Genomic DNA, 10,492 nt, shown 5'->3' on the forward strand with positions numbered 1-10,492 from the left:
TCCTGTACAGAACCTTGCAACAGAACTTGGCTGGAGAACCTAGACAGAACATGGCAGGAGAACCTGGATAGAACCTGGCTGGAACCTGGCTACAGAACTTGGACACTGAACCTGGCTGGAGAATCTGGAGAACCTAGAGACAGAACCTAGAAACAGAACCTAGCGAGAGAACCAGGCTGAAGAACCTAGAGACAGAACCTAGAGACAGGACTTGGCTGGAGATCCTACACAGAACCTAGACACAGAACCTAGACACAGAACCTAGGGAGAGAACATGGCAAAAGAACATGGATAGAACTTGGCTGGAGAACCTAGACAGAACATGGCAAGAGAACCTGACTAGAACCTGGTGACTGAACCTGGCTGGAGAACCTAACCAGAACTTGGCTGGAGATCCCGACAAGAACTTTAACTGGAGATCCTGGCTAGAGGTCCTGACTAGGCTGCTGATCAACTGAAGGCTGTCTTCGGGGCATTCCTTCATCGCCGACTCCGTCCACACCTTTGGGGACCCCTGGACCTGCTGGGGTTGGACCCCAGCATGAAACCAGTTTTTCCCTTCCTACTTGGGGTGAAGTCAGGCACCTCCACCACCATAGCAGGAGCCTACTTCTGAGCTGGAGACCAAAGTCAGCAGCTTACCAGACTCTAGGAAGGAACTTACTCTGCACGCAGTTCTCTCTGGAATAGTCTGAAAACAGGAGCTTGGCCTCAAGGAGACAAGTAGATGAAGAAGGAGGAGTATGAGGGAGACAGAAAGATACAACAGACTGAGACTAAAACAGAAATTGATGGAACTAGTCATAGGGAACAGTCAGACACAGGCAGGTTAAGACATAAGAACACTGCACGAAACTGGCATTGTCATTGTTTTTTTTAAAACAAAACAGCTCCAAATCTGAAGGAAAGGGAATACAATATATAAACAAATAATGAAACAATTTAGTAATTTGGATTATCAAGTAAAAATAAAATCTAAACTTGGTAAAAAAAATACTTTATTTGAAAGAATTATTACAATAAGGGGAAGGAGACTATTGCAAAGTGGGGGTGGGGAGGGGGCGAGAACAAACATAGAGCTGCAGCCTCTGCAAGGCCAGGCAGAAAACAGGGTGTGAAGGAGAGGGATAGTAAGAGAGTCTGCTGATTCTTAGGAGATATCCTTAAGGATGGGTTGATGCTGGGTCAGGAGGTGCTTAATTCAAAGTTTAGGAGCCTGGAGTAAGGTGAGAAGCTTAACTCATGTTTAAGTTGCATTATGAAAATTTAGTTACTTAAGAAGCTTCGTTTTAATTGATCAGTGAGGACAAGCAGCTTAGCTTCTTTAAGAGGCCAAGCAGGAGAATTTCAAGGGTCTGTGTCTGCCCTCATTATAAGTGAAAAGGTGAAACATCGGTGAGTCTTATCTCTCTAAGTCATAAGGGGAAGAGTGGTTCTCTGCAGTCAGCTGTTTATTAGGACACAAAAAGGTGGATAGATTTCTTTTTACCACTGCTGTTTTCCTGGAGTAAAGGGCTCCAGGAGAAGTTTAACATTGTTATGGCTCATGTAGGTAACAGGTGCTATTGTAAGCACAGAGAAGAGAGGCACGAACTAAATCTGGAAGTAAAGGGAAGGCTTCACAAATGAGAAACTTGAACTGAGTGGTCAGGAGTATTGAAACCTGAGCAAGGAAGATGGGGAAGGGCTGAGGTAACGCAATATTGGAGGGGAGGACAAGTTTCCCTACTGCCCTTCTGGGTTCATTGGCTGGTCTAATAGTTAAATTGACCTAAAGAGAGATTAACAGGAGAAAACCACATATAATTACATACATATAGGAGCCCCAGAAAGACATGAACACTCAAAGGCAGTGAGGCAATTGAGGCGCATGTACCATCCTGAGCTAAGGAGAAGAGAGTGGGTCTGGGGCTTCAAAGGGAAGAAAGACAATTCACATGAGACGAGAAGAGCAAATGTTTGCTAAACAAAGTTTGCCAGGCCAGGTAGATACGTCTAACATAAAAAGGTATTTCTGGTAAAGGTCTCTTCCAGGTACAGGGCTTGTATCTAAATTCTTTTAGGCAGTTAGGGGAGCGGTAAAAAGCTTTTCCTGAGTCACGTGGGTCTTCATTGCCTTCAACTAAACAATCCACATACCAATACAGGACATATTGGGGTGGCATATTCTGCTCCCCTCCGTGTACAACATTAAGAAAACTATGAGGCTGAGGAAAGAGGCACAATGTGGTTTCTAAGGGAAGAAAGTGAACTAGGAGGTAAGAAAAAGAAAAAGAGCAGTTGTACAAGTGTGAATACAAAAGGGTGATCTGACCATAAATTCCTAACTGGGCAGCTCATGGTGGGTAGTCACAGCCCAGGCATATAGCTTATTTAATAAAAGGAGTATCTTTGCCTTAGGCAAGCCTTGTCCATTGTTTCTGTGCATCTAAGTTAACACACCTTTTTGAAATGGCTTTTTTCAGACCCCTCAGAAGCAAAACTACCTAGAAACCACCTGGAAGAGAGCACATAATCTTAACTATGGTGTAAGTCAGTCCCCACCTTGCTTTCTCAGACCTTCATGTAACCTTCCTTACATTCCCTCCTTCATTCCGAATGCATAAAAGAAGCTGCCGGCTGCCATATAGGACACATCTGTTGGCCATTTGTCTGTTTTCTTGGGAGAAATGTCTGTTCTCCCCCTTTTCTAATTTGATTGTTTCTTGTTGGGTCTTGATTTGTATGTGTTCTTTATATATTTTAGATATTAAGCCTTTGTTGGAGCTATTGTTTATAAATATCTTCTCCCATTAGGTTGGCTGCCTCATTCTTTTGTGATAGTTTTCTTTCCTTGTAATGTACTTATCTGCCTTTGTTTTTAGGGTAATTCTGGCCTAAATAAATGAATTTGCAAGTGTTCCCTCCTCCTCATTTTTAAGAAGAGTTAGGAAGAGTTGGTGTTAATTGTTTAAATGTTTGGCAGAATTTGCATTTGAAGACATCTGGTCCCATGGTTTTCTGTGTTTAGGAATTTTGCTTATCAACTCAGTTTCCTTACTTATTATAGGTCTGTTCAAATTTTATATTTCTTTGTTATCATCCATGGAAGGTTATTTGTCTCTAAAAATATATCCATTTCTTTTAGGTTACCCAATATTCATGTAGTATCTCATGATTCTTTGTATTTTTTTAATTAGTCTCTTGACTATACAACTTGATTTTATAATAGTACAGTTAATAAAACATTGAATTATAATTTTTCCACTTATTCTTTTTTTGAATCTTTGTATTTCTGTGGTAGTAGTTTAAATGTCTCCTCTTTTAATTCTGCTTTTATTTATTTGGACCTTTATTTTCCTTAGTGATCCTAGCTAAAGATTTGTCCATTTTGTTTATTTTTTCAAAAAGCCAGCTGTTCATTTAATTTTTTCTATTTCAATTATTTAAACTCTGATCTTTGTTTTTCTTCCTTCTGCTAAGTTTGGACTTAGTTTCTTCTTTTTCTAGTTATTGGAGGGAGGTGTTAAGTTAGGTTGTTTAAGATTTTTCTGTTTTCCTAATGCATGTACTTATCACTATAAACTTTCCTCTCAGAACTGCTTTTGAAGCATCCCATAGATTTTGGTTATGTTGAGTTTTCATTTTCATTTGTTTCAAAATATTTTTTATCTCCTATTGATTTTAATTTGATTAATTGGTTGTTCAGGTGTATGTTGTTTAGATTTGTGTTCTATCCTATGATGTATCCTGGAGAATATTTTACGTCCACTTATTAGGAATATGCATGCAGCTGCATGCAATCTACATATATATAAAACAGAGAAATATGCTAATTAACTGGGTCCCATAACCTGTCAACCAGACAAGAGGTTGCCCTGCAGTATCGGGGGCAGGGCAACAGGGGACTCCAGGTACCTGCACCAGGGGAGGGCCTGATCAGCAGTGGCCTGAGCAGCTTAAAGGGCCAGAGAGGCAGGCAGGAGAGGCAGGCAGGACGGGACCAGAAGGTGGGTGGTGCCCCGCCTCGCGCTGTGCTCCTAGTGTTCTATAACTGTCTATTTGGTCAATTTTATATCATGTATGTTTCAAATCCAATGTTTTTGTTTATATTCTGTCAAGATGACTTATCCCTTACTTACAGTGGGGTATTGAAGTCTCACTATTACTATATTATTGTCTACTTCTCACTTAGATTCTGTTAGTATTTGCTTAATATATTTAGGTGCTCTGATGTTGGGTGCATATATATTTATGGCTGTTATATCTTCATGATAAATTGACCCCTTTAGCATTTTTTGACCTTATTTGTCTCTTGTAACTCTTTTTGGATTACAGTCTATTTTAATCTGAAATAAGCATAGTCAACCCTACTTTATTTCGGTTTCTACTTGTCTCAGATATTTTCCTATTCATCTGTGTTGAGCCTATTTGTCTCCTTAAGGATGAAATAACTATCTTGGAGTTAAACCACCATAACATCCCAGCATTGTGTGTTTCAGAGAGATTCTAGGTTGGTGAGTACAACCCTATACTGGGAGGATGATGAACTACAACTCCACCTGAACAAAGGCTCCTGACCTCAGGACCCTCCAAGACTCCACCCAATGTATCTCTTCATCCCTATGCTTTATCATATTCTTTAATAAACTGGTAAACATACTAAGTATTTCCTTGAGATCTGTGAACCACTTTTGATACCTAATGGAGCCTGAGAAGAGGGTTATGGGAATTTCTGATTTGTAGTCAAGTTGGACAGACATTGTTAGTACCCAGGGGACCTGCACCTCGCCACTGGAATCTGAAGGTGGGACTGAGCCCTTTACCCGTGGGATAGGACTAGATTCAGGTAGACAGTGTCAGAATGAGTTCTACTGTAGGCCACCATGCTGGTGTTCCGGAATTGCTCATTGAAGAGAAAACATTCACACAACTGGTGTTAAAGCAAAGGAAGACTGGATTGTTACTAATACACCTGGGTTATCTGAAATGTCTTCCTCTTCTTCTCTTTCTTCTTTGCAAGTATCTCCCACCAGATTTTAGAAGAGGCAGCTGGAAGGAATGATCTGGGGAAAATGCCAGGCACGATAGACTTAGTGATCTCAGCTGCCTTTCTCTCTCTAATCAATGGATTAGAGATGGGTTGCCCCACCCTACAGATGTTCAAAGGTGGGATTAGGATTGAACTAGGTGAGGAACATGAGGCACCTAGAGTGAAAGAATGTAAGGACTCCCTCACTCTCAAGTACACTTACATCCTAAGTGCCTCTCTGGTCTTAGCCTCTTCTTAGCTCTGGGTGGGACCTGTGTGTCATTGGCTCTGTCTGGTTTCTCTAAAGAAATGTGTGAATTCATTTTTTCTCAGTGTATTCAGAAAAAGGCTAGAATTCTCCAAATGAAACGTAAGTTAGGAAACTGGTAAGAAAACCCAAGGATAACAGCTTACAGTGACAATTCATGAGGGCCTTGGCTAGCTAACTCAGTTGGTTAGATCATCATCCCAATATACCAAGGTTGGGGATTCAAGAATCTGCCAATGAATTCATAAATAAGTGGAAGGACAAATCAAATCTCTCTCCCTCCCTTCCCTTCTTCTTCTCTAAAATTATAAATAAATATTAAAAAGAAAAGGACATTTATTCTTTTGTTAAAATATGATTTTATTCATTTCAGAGAGGAAGAGAGAGATAGAAACATCAATAATGAGAGAGAATCATTGATCACCTGCCTCCTTCATGCCCCCTACTGGGGATCAAGGCCACACCCAGGGCATGTGCCTGTGACCAGATTCAAACCTGGGACCCTTCATTCCTCAGGCCGAGGCCCTATCCACTGAGCCAAATCGCCTAGGAAATGGACATTTATTCTTAGCAAACACTCCTGACAAAAACAAACATTTCCCAGAATTGAGATAAGAATGAGAAATGAAACCAAAAGTCTTTTGTCCATATTGGGCATTGTTCTTAGTAAGTGGAGGCACATTGGTAGAATGAACTCTTTTGTGAATCTAATTTTGAGGCTATAGGCAATTCATACAATGTTTGCTATCTTATCATATACAGAAAATGTGTTCAAATGTGACAGACTCTGAGGTGGTTCAGGCACAGACTCTATCATCTGTAGACTCCTAGTGCTACCAAAGGCAGGTTTGGCTGCCTGCTCTATTGAAAGTCAATATTCATGAAACAGGTGTTGGTAAAAGGAGAGGGGTTGGTTGTTCAGGTGCTGGCTTCCTGAGAAGATGGCCGATTCCTATCTGAGAAACGAACTTCACATCTGTAGTTAAGGTGGTGGCTTTCATAAGGAGAGGGAAGGGAAATGGGGCATGCAGGCAGTGTTCTTCCTGATTATGGCAAAGATCTTGGTGTCAGCATGCTGAATCAATCTGCACCAGCCTAATATCTCTGGTCAGTTATTTCCTGTCTAGACAGGAACTGAAACTGTTGGTCCATGTAATGTACTAAAATAGAAGCTAAAATACAGATGGCTAGCAAAAAAATCTGCTTCATCTTTTTGTTCCAATAGACTTGTTAATTTGTTAGCATATTTCATTCTGGTTAGTACAATATTGTATAAATATTTTATGCTTTATATTCTCTGTTACAATTGCATAGCAATAGACAAGATATAGACACTGATATAAGGCACAGCATATGAGTGGGAAAATAAAGGCCCCAAGAACTGTAAGATGGTGGCTCTCATATAGAAAATCTCAGAGTTGAATTAAACAACTCATGGAATATTGCACTTATAAACATTCCCCTTCTTCTTTTGATAGATTTGAACTTCAAACCAATGATGTGCCAGGAAGAAAAATCTGAATTTGAATCATTATTTCAGGCTAAGCATTTTATCCCCTTTAATGTTATGTGATGTAGATAGTACCACTGCCGAAAATTCATTCCCCTACACAGCTGTTCTCATTACATGGATTGCACTTCCCATTCGCAAGACTTAAGTAAATATATAGCTAGTAACTGTTGGGTGCTGGATTCAAATCTGTCCTGACTGGCATTTAAACTCTTGCCTATTAAAAAACACCAATGCCTCTAGGAAATATAATCTATAATCCTATATAATAAAAGCCTAATATGCTAAGTGTCCAGTCATCCAGTTGGCCATTCAACCAATCAAAGAGTAATATGCTCATGATATGCTAAGGCCGCTCAACTGCTTCTTATGATGTGCACTGACCACCAGGGGGCAGATGCTCCAACCAGTAGTTTAGCTTGCTGCTGGGGTCCCGCCGATCGGGACTGAGCGAGATAAGCCAGACTCACCCTGGAGCTCTCCCTCAGTCCCTCCCCAGCTAGCCAACCTTCCATGTCCCTCCCTGGCCCTGATTATGCACCGGTGGGGTCCCTCAGCCTGGCCTGCACCCTATCACAATCTAGGACCCCTCGGAGGATGTCGGGGAGCCAGTTTCAACCCAACGGTGGAACGACTGGTCACTATGACATGCACTGACTACCAGGGGTCAGGTGCTCAATGCAAGAGCTGCCTGTTGGTGGTCAGTGCACTCCCTCAGGGGGAGTGCTGCTCAGCCAGATGCCGGGATCACAGCTAGCAAGAGCAGCAGCAGTGGCAAAAGCCTCTCCTGTCTCTGCTGCAGTACTAAGGACGTCTGTTGGACATCTCCTGAGAGCTTCCGGACTGCAAGAGGGCGCAGGCCGGGCTGAAGGACCACCCACCTGAGTGCACAATTTCATGCACCAGGCCCCTATATAATAAAAGCCTAAGCGACCATTGCAGGCAGAATGACCAGAACAACCAGTCACTATGATGTGCACTGACCACCAAACGGCAAACACTCAATGCAGAAGCTGCTCCCTAGTGGTCAGTGCACTCCCACAGGGGGAGTGCCCCTTAGCCAGAAGCTGGGCTCATGGCTGGCAAGCACAGAGGTGGTGGAGGGAACCTCTCCCCTTTGCGCAGCAGCGCTAAGGAGCAGGAGCCAAGTGGTAAGGAGCAGTGAGCAGGCAGGTGGTAAGAAACAAGGGGTCCCAGCCTGCGAGAGGGATGTCTGAATGTTGGGTTAGGCCTAAGCTGGCAGGCAGACATCGACCAAGGGGTCCCAGACTGCAAAAGGGAGCAGGCCAGGCTGAGTGACCCCGCCCCCAGTGCACAAATTTCGTGTACTGGGCCTCTAGTATTGTAATAACTATGTATGGTGCCAGGTGGGTACTTAAATAATCAGGGGGATCATTTCCTAAATTATGTAATTGTCCAACCGCAATGCTGTATACCAGAAACTAAAATAAAATAGTATTTAATGTCAACTGTAACTGAAAATTAAAACTTAAAATAAAGAAAGAAAACACCAATGCTCCTATCTAAGGGAAAGTGTAGGAAAAGAGATGTGGGTAGGATTTCTGGAGGAACTGAAAAGAATGAGTATGAAGTTCACCTGAAGAATACCTGTGCATCAGATCACAAAAGTTTGAAATAAAAGAACTTTAGGACAGGGGGCACTGGTCTGCAATCAATGTTATAATGCATTATATTCAGAGAAAGACGATAAAGCAAAAAGCTTTACATGGGTTTAAGTTTGAGGACCAAATGTAAGAAATAACGTTACTAGAAAACTCTAATATGAAGGTATAGAAGAGTAAAATTCTCTCTTTCTCTCCAGGAACACAGAATATGCTCTTTAGATTTTTACACAACACACCTTTAAGAGCTTAGCACACCTTTGAGTTGGATCATCCAAATCAGGTAATAAAATATTGAAAGATTTGTTCATTTTCAACCTAACCATTTCTGTAAAACAGAATTTCAAGACTTGGAACTAATCGACTTATAGAAAAACCCTGGGTGCAACATCACAGCCAGAAGGGCGATCAACCTGAAGGAAGTCAGTCCTGCAGGAGTCGTCTTGGAAATGGCTGCGCCCTCCCCCAGCTGTTTCCTGGAGGGCGAGGTTTCAGGCAGGAACCCACTCTCAGGTCGAGGTTTCAGGCAGAACCGGCCCTTAGAGCGGAGCATGGAAGTGAAATGATTTGTAATGGATCTATTATTGAAGCTACCTTTGGAAATACTATATCTATAGATCAGTGGTTCTCAACCTTGGCTGCACATTAGAATCACCTGGGAATCTTTTTAAAATTTTGATTTCTGGGCATCATCCTCCAGAAATTCTGTTTCTTTGTTACTAATGTGGTGGTCCTATCCCATAACAAAGAAACAATTTCCGGAGAATGAGGCCCAGGAATCAGGATTTTTAAAAATTCCCTGGTGATTCTAATGTGCAGCCAAGGTTGAGAACCACTGCTATAGAAAATATTAAAATATATCTAAACATGCAATTCTTTGTCTAAAACATGAGCATGTTCAAAAATTAAATGAAGAAAATTTGGATATACTCGATGGAGATTTTCACACATATTTGAGTGATGATTCCATTGATTCCACAGTTGATGCTGAAAAGGAAAATTTTCTCATTGAATTTCTAAATAGTATTACTTCTTCGGGAATGCTGTGTCATAAATTAAAATTAAAAGTGGGTGCAATCATCATACTATTGAGAAATCTCAATAGTAAATGGGGTCTTTGTAATGGTACCAGATTTATTATCAAAAGATTATGACCTAACATTATCAAAGCTGAAGTATTAACAGGATCTGCAGAGGGAGAGGTTCTTCTGATTCCAAGAATTAATTTGTCCCCATCTGACACTGACCTCCCATTTAAATTTATTTGACAACAGTTTCCCTTGATGCCAGCATTTCTGATGACTATTAATAAATCACAAGGACAAACTCTAGACAAAGTAGGCATATTCTTACCTGAAACCGTTTTCACACATGGTCAGTTAAGTGTTGCTTTCTCTCGAATTTGAAGAGCATGTGACGTTACAATTAAAGTTCTAAATACTTCATCACAAGGGAAATTAGTCAAGCACTCTGAAAGTGTTTTCACTCTTAATGTGGTGTACAGGGAGATATTAGAATAAGTTTAATCACTTTATCAGTCATTGTTTACATCACTGTTGTTTTTATGTCATGTTTTTGTTGTTTTCATATCATGTTTTTATTGTTTTCATATCATGTTTTTGTCATTTTTATATCATGCCTCTGTTGTTGTTATATCCTTTTGTTACTGTTTATTTATTAATAAATTTATATATTATTTTCATATACATTTTACTAATATCCTTTCATCTCTCACACTTCTATTATAGAGAAAGGGCAAATAGCAATATTAAAATATCTCTGCTAATTAATTCCCTTTTAAAAAAAATATTTTATTGATTTTTTACAGAGAGGAAGGGAGAGGGATAGAGATTTAGAAACATCAATGAAAGAGAAACATCGATAAGTTGCCTCCTACACACTCCCCATTGGGATGTGCCTGCAACCAAGGTATATGCCCTTGACTGGAATCAAACCTGGGACTCTTGAGCCCACAGGCCTGTGCTCTATCCACTGAGCCAAAATGGTTAGAGCAATTAATTCCCTTTTAATGTGCACAAATTTCGTGCACCAAGTTACTAGTTCTAGCATAAAAGTCCTTT

At 40.8% G+C, this 10,492-nt stretch overlaps 1 long non-coding RNA gene across 1 annotated transcript in view; it reads left to right on the plus strand.

Moving 5' to 3' along the window:
* The window catches only part of LOC139017246 (uncharacterized), a 211,667-nt gene that overhangs the window by 120,082 nt on the left and 81,093 nt on the right, over nucleotides 1–10,492 (plus strand). The window lies entirely within an intron of this gene.

The sequence above is a fragment of the Myotis yumanensis genome, unplaced genomic scaffold, assembly GCF_028538775.1.
Source record: "Myotis yumanensis isolate MYYU_CA2020_CCGP unplaced genomic scaffold, mMyoYum1.0.hap1 SCAF_10, whole genome shotgun sequence".
Lineage (NCBI taxonomy): Eukaryota > Metazoa > Chordata > Mammalia > Chiroptera > Vespertilionidae > Myotis > Myotis yumanensis.